The sequence below is a fragment of the Arvicanthis niloticus genome, chromosome 5, assembly GCF_011762505.2.
Source record: "Arvicanthis niloticus isolate mArvNil1 chromosome 5, mArvNil1.pat.X, whole genome shotgun sequence".
Lineage (NCBI taxonomy): Eukaryota > Metazoa > Chordata > Mammalia > Rodentia > Muridae > Arvicanthis > Arvicanthis niloticus.
The window spans coordinates 99,995,543-100,006,971 of NC_047662.1; the positions used below are offsets into that span (position 1 = coordinate 99,995,543).

The 11,429-nt window shown below is 45.2% G+C and overlaps 1 protein-coding gene across 2 annotated transcripts in view; it reads right to left on the reverse strand.

Moving 5' to 3' along the window:
• Melk (maternal embryonic leucine zipper kinase) overlaps nucleotides 1–11,429 on the reverse strand; it is a 75,070-nt gene that overhangs the window by 57,548 nt on the left and 6,093 nt on the right. Inside the window, exon 1 of one of the 2 annotated variants that reach the window (XM_034502420.2) lies at nucleotides 2,566–2,710. The exons of the other annotated variant lie outside the window; for it this stretch is intronic. The gene's annotated coding sequence lies outside the window, so the exon portion shown is untranslated. Of the gene's footprint in view, nucleotides 1–2,565; nucleotides 2,711–11,429 lie in introns of those variants that run through there. 2 annotated transcript variants of the gene reach the window in all.

Here is an 11,429-nt window from a genome sequence, read left to right on the forward strand (position 1 = left end):
ACTGGACAGGAACTTGGGAGCTAGGAGTGCTTGCTGCTCTCCCAAGTTAAGTTCTTAGCACTCAGGCTTACAACCACCTGTAACCAAGTACAGATGATCCAGCACCCTCTTCTGACCTCTGCAGGGACCAGCATGCTACACACTCATGCAGACAAGTGCACATACATGTACATTTGTTCTAATTTTTTAATGTATAACTGTGTACATATAACAGATGTGTCTATGGGTGTGCACATGCCATAGTGTGTGTGTGGAGAACACAGAACCAGCAGAGTTACATGGGCTCTGAGGATTGGACTCAGGTCCTGCAGGCACAGCCAGTGCTAACCTACTGCAACAGCTTGTCTATACAAATTGTTAGGAGCGATTTTTAAGGGAATATGCCAACTCAGAACTCTCTTAATAGCCATTTGCCAGTAAGGCAACTATGGGAATAAAAAAACCCAAAAAAACTGGAATCAGAGAACTAAGAAATTCCTAGACAAGAAATAACCAAGATGTGACCCAATAACTCCTAAGATCCTGTTCAGAGAGAAGGAAGGCGGAAGGGGGAAAGGCAAGAAGGGAAATGGGGAAATTTGGGACTATAAATTTGACTAAAGAGCTCTGTGCTATAAAGGAGGCTAGCAAGCCCAGCTTAGAGATGCAGGCCTGCAATCCCAGCAGTCTTGACTTCTCTCAATAACCCAGGCAGTTTTGAACTTTCACATTTCCTGCCTAATCCCAACACACACACACACACACACACACACACACACACACACACACACACACACACACACACAATTACAAGTGTGCTACCAGGCTTGGCTCATAATTAACTTCTTCACAGATTCCTCCCTCTGGAGTTTTAATATTTCCAGCTCCTACGAAAAGACTAATTTGCACAAACGCTAAATCCTTTTTTTCTGTCTACCCTCTTCCCTCAAATCATAGCATTGTCTTTGAGTAACACCACTGTAGGGCTAGATTATATCTTGAAATCCAGGGAAGGTCATTTTTGCTACTATTAAGAAAACTAGCTGGGCTGAGCTGACATCTTTAGTCCCAGCACTAGGGAGGCAGAGGTAGGTGGATCTCTGACTTCAAGGCCAGCCTGGTCTACAGGTCAGCCAGGGCTACACAGAGAAACCCTGTCTCAAACACCCCCAATCCCCCAAAAAGACAGACAGACTAGTGCTTAGACCATGTTGTGGGCCTAAATCTGGATCTAAATAATCTTACACACCCTGTTTACCTTCTAGAAACTGGAATACTGAGTGTACCCCTCTGGTTGGTGAATAAATGCAATAGAGAAACTTCTGAAGAAATAAGCAATCGGCTAGATATTGGGAGATTTGCGATTAAACTATTAGATACTGTGGTGCACGCCTTTATTATACCAGCACTCAGGAAGCAGAGAGGCAGGTGCATCTCTGAGTTTGAGGCCAGCTTGGACTATACAGTGAGTCTTCATAAAAGGCAAACTGAGGGCATTCTGCTACCAGTATGGTGTTATTTGAGCTGTTATTACTTACTACAAAATACATTAACTTGCCTCTTGTGCTAACTGAGACACTGATCTGGTCATTTCAAATTAGAGTGCAGAATGGCTTACAACTTGGCCTTAGAATACAGCTGAGTGGCACCCTTCTGCTCCCTTTCGGAGGCGTCTACGAGCAGCAATAGAGGCATTCATCCCAAAAAGCAGTTAGGGACTAATCTGTCCATCTAGTTGGCTCATAACAGATAAGCAAACAGGACAGAGCCACTGTTTCTACGAAGGTGTTTAACAGCTTCTGATTCTCTCACACCTCATAAGAAACAGAAGCCGAAACATGAACAAAAGTGGAGACTATAGACCTTTAAGCCACATTTCAGACTCCCCCGAAACCCTCGCTTCCTCCTACTCCACTAACCACAGAAATCTACCTAAGGTGAGACTAGAATACTCACTATTCTCACCCTAGTGTGAGCCTCTTGCCTTGGGATGTCTACTCTAAGATGTTTCCCTGTTTCTCTCCACATCCTTCTTGGCAGGAGCCACCTTGCTGCTCCATTTACTACTATAGCCTCCAGGCACCCTTACAATATGCACGTCTCAGGCGACTTACTCGACTCCAAGGCGAGGAAGGATATGGAGTCTAAAAAGAGGGTAATCACTCATTTTTTAACTGGAGTACTAAAGCAGAACTGGAAATTCCCATCTACGGCAGCCTCCGGGGCGTCAAACGCTGTCAAACTTTAATCATAACCAGGAGAGCCGGGAATGGGGGGTGAGGAGCGCTCACGCCTGTATCCCCAGCTCTCAGGAAACTAAGGCAGTCCTGATCCAGAATTCAAGGACCACTTTGGCTACAAAGTGAGTTCGAGATCAGTGAGTCAAGACGCAAGATGCGTCTCAGAACAAGAAACAAAAGGGGGGGGGCGGAAAAAAAGCAACCACCACCGTCTGTGAAGGCCAGGGTCGAAAATCCTACAAGTTCTCACAGAGAACAGTATTGATGGGTGGAACCCCAGGGAAGCTCCGTCTCCCGGCCACGCCCCACAAAGCCCAGAGTGCGGCCCGAGGTCGGGAGAACTGACCTGAAGGGGAGCAGGCCCGGCAGGACCGAACAGGACAGAAGGTGAAGCAGCCGGCTGCAGAGCCTACAAAAGCCGGAACAGTCAGTAGGAATCTCTGCAGGATTCAACTTCCAGCAGCTTCCGCCCGCCAAGGGAATCAAACCTCGCGGGCCGGAAGAGGCGGGGCCCACGTGAGCCCGAGACCCAGTCCCAGGGAGGCGGGGCGAGACCGGAAGAACTGGGCGGAGCCATGGTGGGGCGGGGCGATGGTGGGGCAAGACAGGCTCAAACTTCTGAGGAGATACTAGATGAGTAGGAGGATGTTAAACTCTCAGGATCTGAGATGGTGAAGTGCTCCTTAAAATAGTGACTGAAAGCCGGGCAGTGGTGGCGCACGCCTTTAATCCCAGCACTTGGAAGGCAGAGGCAGGCAGATTTCTGAGTTCGAGGCCAGCCTGGTCTACAGAGTGAGTTCCAGGACAGCCAGGGATACACAGAGAAACCCTGTCTCGAAAAAACAACAACAAAAAAAGCCAAACAAAAACAAACAAACAAAGAAAACAACCAAAAATAGTTACCATATATAAAGTACATCCTTTGCAGCTAACCAAGGTTATCATGAACAATTCAATGTCTATTTAAAATTTCCAAGATGATTTTGAGTGAAGTGAACATACTCAAAATAGTTTGAATATCACTACACTAGAAAAAATCCAGGTGGTGGTGGCACACAGCTTTAATCCCAGCACTTGGGAGGCAGAGGTAGGTGTATCTTTGTGAGTTAGGCCAGCCTACAGAGTGAATTCCAGGACAGCCGACTCTACATAGAGAAACCCTGTCTCAAAAACAAACAAAAACAAAAGAAAGAAACAATAATTATATAGCAGAGAAAACAGCCCAGTTCAAGAAGGCAGGAGCTATGAGCTTCTGTGCCCCAAAACCTGATCGTCTGTGAGCTTATGTCTTTGTTCAGGCAATAAGGAAGCTGAATTCCTACTCGGTGCTCCCTGTTTCAAGAGCGTCTCTACTGAGTAGGTCAGGCCATTTCACATGGAACAGCTCTGCCAATACCATCACCAGCAGTGGCAGTGATAAAACCTACTACAGGTTTCCAAACAACTAATACATACGTACATGCATCGTCCCTTTACACAAGTGCCTGCCCTGTCACACAGGATAGATAATCTGTGTCCTCACAGCACCAGCTGTCACCAGTGTCTACCCTTTGCCAGGCTCTTTTCAAGGCATTGCCAGAGGGACGAAGAAAAGAGATGTGGCTTCTGCTCAAGGGAGCTCAGAGATGACGACATGTGAAACTCATAAACAAGCAAGCAGTGCTAATAAAGAACCAGCTAGAAGTACTGTTTGGAGTGTATGCGGCCAGCCATGCAGGGTAGAGCTCAAACAGGAACAATTAATTCTGACTAGAACTGAGACATCCTAGAACTGGATCTTGAAAACAAAATGCCTAGAGGGAGAGGGAGAGGGAGAGGGAGAGGGAGAGGGAGAGGGAGAGGGAGAGGGAGAGGGAGAGGGAGAGGGAGAGGGAGAGGGAGAGGGAGAGGGAGAGGGAGAGGGAGAGGGAGAGGGAGAGGGAGAGGGAGAGGGAGAGGGAGAGGGAGAGGGAGAGGGAGAGGGAGAGGGAGAGGGAGAGGGAGAGGGAGAGGGAGAGGGAGAGGGAGAGGGAGAAAGGGAAGAAGGGGGAGGGGGAGGGAAGGAGGGAGGGAGGGAGGGAAAGGAGGGAGAGAAGCTGGTGGGGAAAAGCAAGTTGGGTGGACACAGAGAGGGGGTGGTAAGAAAGGAAGACCTTTTCAGCAGAACAAGGGCATGGGATACAAAAGACATATAAGACAGAAATGGCTGACACATTGAGGACCCAACGTAAAAGGTCTGGGTACTAGTCTTCTCTCTGGGAGATGCTGGCCAGGAGACAAAAATGAGCAGATATGCACTTCAGAGAAAGCCAGAGAAATCACTCAGTCAAGAATGTGCCTGGCCTACTAAGGCAAGGGTGGGTTGGCATAGGTAGGTGGTATGGTCTCTAATGTCAGAGTGGGAACCATGAATCCCTGTACCATGTGTGACTGAGTCCGTACAGCAGGAGAGAAGAGCTGCAGTCCACACACGGAAGGTGCTGTACATAGCAAGATCCTCTGCCCTCTGCGGTCACCCAGAGTGGCCAGCCTTAGACTATAAGCTGCATGCTGAAGTTTATATCCAACCTAATTACAAGCAGAAAGCCACACAAAGTTAAAACTCAGGTCAAAGTCCTGCTGGGGAAAAAAAGAGATAAGATGTATACACAGATGTACCTGTGCTTTTATGGGTACAGGTGTGTATGCAGATGTGTATGTAGGCACTGGGTGTCTCCGTCAGACGCTCTCTACCTTAATCTACGTTTAAAAAAAAAAAATCTATGTTAAAAAAAAAAAAAAAAAAGCTGAGTTTAGGGCCATTGAGATGTCCCAGCAGGTAAAGGTGCTTGCTACCAATGATCTGAATACAACACACCCAGAATCCACTTGGGGACTGGAGAGATGGCTCAGTGGTTAAGAGTACTGACTGCTCTTCTAGAGGACCCAGGTTCAACTCCCAGCGACCACATGATAGCTCACAACTGTCTGTAACTCCAAGATCTGACACCCTCACATAAAGACATACAAGCAGGCAAAACACCAATGCACATAAGATAAAACAAAATAAACCCTAGAATCCACATGATAGAAAGACAGAAATCATTCCCATAAATTGACACACACTTGTGTATGCACACACACACAAACACACACCCCCCCTTAATAATTAATAAGCAAATTAGAAATATTTACAAATTGGGTGGTAGTGGCACATGACTTTAATCCCAGCATTCTGGAGGCAGAGGCAGGAGGATCTTTGAGTTGCAGACCAGTCTGGTCTATGGAGTGAGTTCCATGAAGTGGATTACACAGAAAACAACAAAAAGGCCAGGCAGTGGTGGCACACGCATTTAATCCCAGCACTTGGGAGGCAGAGGATTTCTGAGTTCGAGGCTAGCCTGGTCTACAGAGTGAGTTCCAGAACAGCTAGGGCTATACAGAGAAACCCTGTCTTGAAAAAAAAAAAAAGAAAGAAAGAAAGAAAGAAATATTTGTTATCTGGGTAGCCTCCAACTCATCCCAATCAATATTTGTTAATCACTTTTTTAAATGTACTCAACTTTTGTGTTTTTTTTTTTTTTTTTTTTTTTTTTTTTTTTGGTTTTTCGAGACAGGGTTTCTCTGTGTAAGCCTTGCTGGCTGTCCTGGAACTCACTCTGTAGACCAGGCTGGCCTCGAACTCAGAAATCTGCCTGCCTCTGCCTCCCAAGTGCTGGGATTAAAGGCGTGCGCCACCACTGCCCGGCTGTTTATCATTTTTTAAAGATTTATTTTGTATATATGAGTACACTGTAGCTGTCTACAGACACACCAGAAGAGGGCATCAGATCCCATTACAGAGGGTTGTGAACCACCACATGGTTGCTGGGAATTGAACTCAGAACCTTTGGAGGAACAGTCAGAGTTCTTAACCGCTGAGCCATCTCTCCAGCCCTTGTTAATCACTTTTAAGGAATATTTCATTGTTACAATTGTATGTTATTTATGTGTTAAATTTTCATTGTATTATTCTGTGTGTCTGTGTGTTTGTGACAAATAAGTGAATAAAATAAGATAATACTCCGAGCAAAGCTGAGTGTGGTGGTACCTGACTATAATCCCAGCACTCAGGAGGCCAAGGCAGGAAGGCCATGGATGGAGGTGAGGTTCAGACAACCCAGACTATGTAACAAGAGTTCAATCTTTAGCCCTGGAAATAAGATTAATTAATGGACCCGAAGTGGTGGTGCGTGTCCCAGCACTCAGTAGGCTGAGAGGAGAGGGTCGTAAGCTGTGTGGGTTACAGAGTGAGATCAAGAAAAAGTGATTAATCATTTAAACAGTTAGCACTATAGAGCAGAGGAATGTCTCCTTTCATGTAAAATCAGTGTTCAGCTGCACCTCTAGGAGAAACGCAAACTGAAACTGTGTTAAAGAGTCATGTTTTATTAATGAATTATCAAATACCAGTTCACTAATTTTCTGTGCTAATGAGGATGCATTGGGAACACTGGTGCATGGGGACAATGTATGCACTGTTAATAGGAATATGGCAACTGACAATGTGACCCATGACCAGTTGGATATTATCTACCAAATTTGAAAGGCATGGGGCTTTGGTGCAGTGATTCAGTTCTAATTGTTTATTATGTAGATACTTTTCTTCATATAAAAAATGACTAATTCAGCCGGGCAGTGGTGGCACACACCTTTAGTCCTAGCACTTGGGAGGCAGAGGCAGGCAGATTTCTGAGATCAAGACCAGACTGGTCTACAGAGTGAGTTTCAGGACAGCCAGGGATACACAGAGAAACCCTGTCTCGAAAAACAACAACAAAAAAAAAAATGACAAATTCAGTGTACCATTGTCTTTTGTATTGAAACAATTCATATATCCACCATTAAAGAGATTGTGGGTTTGGTTTGATATGGCTTCACTGGAACGGTCAGGCTAGCAAACACTTGCTAAGTAACCAAGGCTGGCCTTGAACCCCTGATCTACATCCAAAATGCTAAGGAAACAGTTTCAATTAAATTATGGTGAATACAATCAAAGGATTAGAACAGCTAACATAAGGAAAGAAAGCCTGGGGTCAGGGAGATGGCTCTGTGGTTAGGAGTACCTGCCAGGAAAGCCTCACCACCTGAGTTTGATCCCCTAGACTCACATACAAATCCAGATGGCATGGCACGAGTCTGCAATCCCAACATCCCTACAGTCCCATGAGAGAGTGAGATGGGAGAATTGCCTTGAAGCTCATGGTCCACTAACCCAGAGTAAGTAACAGAGACAGAAACAAGAAAGATCCAGCCTCAAAACAAAGGTAGAAGGTAAGAACTGACTCTAAAAGTCGCTGCCTGACCTCCACACACATGCCAGGACACACATGCCAGGAACTCTGGCATGGTAAGAGTAGTACCTGGACCAGCTCCAGCCTCTCCCAGAGGGTTGCTGGGAGGGCAAAGTGAGTGCTTGGGACACGCTGAGAAGCATGCCTGGCACATTCCAGACGTGCTGTAAGAGTTTTGTTTTGTTTTATTTTATTGTGTATAACTGTTCTGCATGTATGTCTGTGCACCGTGTTCATGCCTTCCATCTGTGAAGGCCAGAAGAGGGTGTTGGATCCCCTGACATAAAAGTAAGGTGGTTATGAGGTGAGCTGCCATGTGGACACAGTAGTTTAATATTCCTGGATGATAGTTTCATATGGTGGGGGTTTTATTTTGTTTGTTTAAGATTTACTTATTTTTATTTTATTGCATTAGTAACTTGACTTCATGTATGTCTGTATGAGAGTGTCAGATTCCTTGAAACTGAAGTTGCAGATAGTTGTGAGTTGCTATGTGGGTGCTGGAACCAGTTAAGAGCCAGTGCTCTTAACCACTAAGCCATCTCTCCAGCCCTGGTTTTGTCTTTTTTTTTTTTTTTTTAAATAATCAGAATCTTGCTGTGGAGCTCTGTCTGGCCTTACTATTTAGCCCAGACTAGCCTCAAACTTGCAGCAACCTCCTGTTTCAGACCCTTAATTGAGAGGATTACCCACATGTGCTGACATACCTGGCTTTAATAACACTGGATGCCATAAAATATGAGAATCTTGGGATCAACATCTTCTAGCTATTATAATGTGCCAGAGTCATTGTATTGGTTTATTCTAAAAGGTAGCTTGTTTGACTCCCGAGCAGCTAAGCTGGTAGAGTTCTTGCCTAGCATTCATGAATCCCAGCTTCTAGCCCAAAGACTACATAAAACTGGGTCTGATGGATCCTAGCCTATAATCCCAGCACTCTGGATTTGTAAACAGGAGGATAAGAAGTTCAAAGTCATCTTTAGGTTTCAGAGTAAGTTAAAGTCCAGTCTAGGATATACAAGACCCTATTTTTAAAAAAATGCTTGTAAATGTCATATTAAAGACTTTGTGTAGTATAGTAGCACATACCTATAATCCAATCCAAGCACTTTGAAGGCTGAGGCAGGAGGATTGCCACTAGTTCGCAGCCAGACTGTTTTGCCTGGCAAGTTCTAGGCCAACCACTGCTACATAGTGAGACCCCTCTATCTGCCCATCTAAGTAGTGATACGGGCTGGCTGGCTTAGGGATGTAGCACAGGGGTAGATCCCTTTTCTAATTTATGCAAGGCCCAGGTTCCACATCCAGTACCTCAACCTGTCTAGGGGATGGTGGCAATTTATAATCAACTGTAGGAAAATCTTGCTTCCTAGGATCTCAAAGCCAGTTCTTTCGTGGCTATACTGAACTGTTACCACTTGGTGGCAGCATACTCTAACCACCGATTCCATTGCTTAGAAAGGTGACTACCTTAAAAATGGAAAGAGGGCCGTCATTATGTAACTCCTAATGGGCTTGTACACCGCAGTACCATCCACGAAGCATCCTTGTCATGCAAAAAGAAGGCCAAACCTGAGCTCTGGGAAAGAACACGGACCTCTCATAAGTGAGGCCATTGCTTCAAGTGCACTGGCTCCAGATTTGAATTTACACACACACACACACACACACACACACACACACACACACACACACACACGAGCAAGTCACAGGACAAATTAAGAGTAGGTTCTTGCTTTTGACCTTGTTTGGTGTGTGTGTGTGTGTGTGTGTGTGTGTGTGTGTGTGTGTTTTGATTGTATGTATGTCTGTGTACATTGTTCATGCCTGGTACCAGAGGAGGCCAGGAGAAGTTGTCACGATTCCAGGAATTGGAATTACAGATAGTAGTGAGCCACCATGTGGGTGCTAGGCATAGAACCTAGGTCTCCTGGAAGAACAGCCAGTGTCCTTAACTACTGAGTCATCTCTCCAAACTCTCAAAGAATTTGCTATCCACCACTGCCTACACCAAGCTACCTGGCTCAAGAGCATCCAAGGACTCTCCAGTTTTTGCCTCCCATCTCTCTGTAGGAATGCTGGGATTACAGATATTTAATACTGCACCTGGATTGACATGGGTTCTTGGGATTTAAGCTAAGGTACTTACACTTGCATAGCAAATACTTTCTCCACTGTGCCTGCGCCATCCCCCCAACCTTTCCATTCAGGATAGGCTCATGATCGTATAGTACTTAACTTTCAAAGGAAATGTTTTTAGAAGATACATACATGGGGTTGGGGATTTAGCTCAGTAGTGGAGTGTTGCCTAGCAAACACAAGGCCCTGTGTTTGGTTCTCAGTTAGGAGGAGGTGAAGGGGAGGTGAATGCAGGATTGAGAGGTGGGTATGGCTCAGTGACAGAGTGTTTGCTACTGTGAAGCTCTCAGCCATGAAAAGAAAGAAAGAAAGAAAGAAAGAAAGAAAGAAAGAGGTATATATAAACATATATGTATATATGTAGAGAGAGAATATGTATAATATATAATTACATATATTAAATTATACACCTATATCAATACATATTGACTTTTTTTTTTTTTTCAAGACAGAGTTTCTCTGTATAGCCCTGGCTGTCCTGGAACTCACTCTGTAGACCAGGCTGGCCTCGATCTCAGAAATCCGCCTGCCTCTGCCTCCCAAGTGCTGGGATTAAAGGCGTGCACCACCACTGCCCTGCTAATATATATTGTCTTAGTTTGGGTGTTATTGCTGTGAAGAGATACCATGACCAAGGCAACTCTTATAAAGGAAAACAGTTAATTGAGGCTGCCTTACAGTTTCAGAGGTTCAGTCCATTATCATCATGGTGGGAAGCATGGCAGCATCCAGGCAGACATGGCGCTGGAAGAGCCATCCAGGAGTTCTACATTGATCCAAAGGCAGCCAGGAGGGGACTGTCTTCTCCAGGCAGGCAGGAAGAGGGTCTCTTCCACACTAGGCACACTAGGCAGACCTCAGGGACTGAGATCTCAAGCCCACCCCCACAGTGACACAGGCCACACCTCCTAATAGTGCCACTTCCCATGGGCCAAGCATATTCAAACCACTACGCATGTGTTTAACATTGTCTTAGACCCTGTAAATTTGAATAGTCCCTAATAAAACTTTAAAAGTCTTTGGAGACAGGAGGATCAGGATTCAATGTCATCCTCACAAAGACAGAATTTAAAGCCAGCCTGGACTACTGAGACTCTGTCTCTCCCACGGGATGCCACAATTACATACTCACTGTCATTTGCAGGTTTCCTCAAAATTCAGTATCTGAGTTCTAGTCAAAATGGAACCAGCCTAGACTCCTAAGTCCAGAAACAAAATCATGAACAAAAGTCCTTCCAAAGCTGTGATTCAGGCCTGTGAGATGGTCTGGCAAAAAGGTGTTTGCCTCAGGAAGACCTGTCTCCTGTATTCAGTCCCTAGAACCCAGGTAAAGGTAAAGGGACAGAGCTGGCTCCATTCAATTTTCTCCTGACTTCTACATTCCTGCTGTGGTATCCACGCCCCTCCCACATTAAAAACAAACAAGCAGGATCTGCTATATAGCCTTTGCTGGCCTGGAACTTGATATGCAGACCTGATTGGCCTTGAGTTCCTAGAAAGTGAACCTGACCTGCCTCTGCCTCCTGAGTTGAAAGCAACACCCAGTTTCCCACAACTTTTTAAAAATGTAATTTAACCTATAAAGTAAATCATACCTGTCCCTGAACACTCAGGTGACAGAGGCAGAGTGATCATGATTTAAAGGCCAGTCTGGGCTACATATTAAAACCCATCTTATAAAAAGACAAGCAAGGGCTGCAGAGATGGCTCAGTGGTTAAGAGCACTGACTGCTCTTCCAGAGGTCCTGAGTTCAATTCCCAGCAACCACGTGGTGGCTCA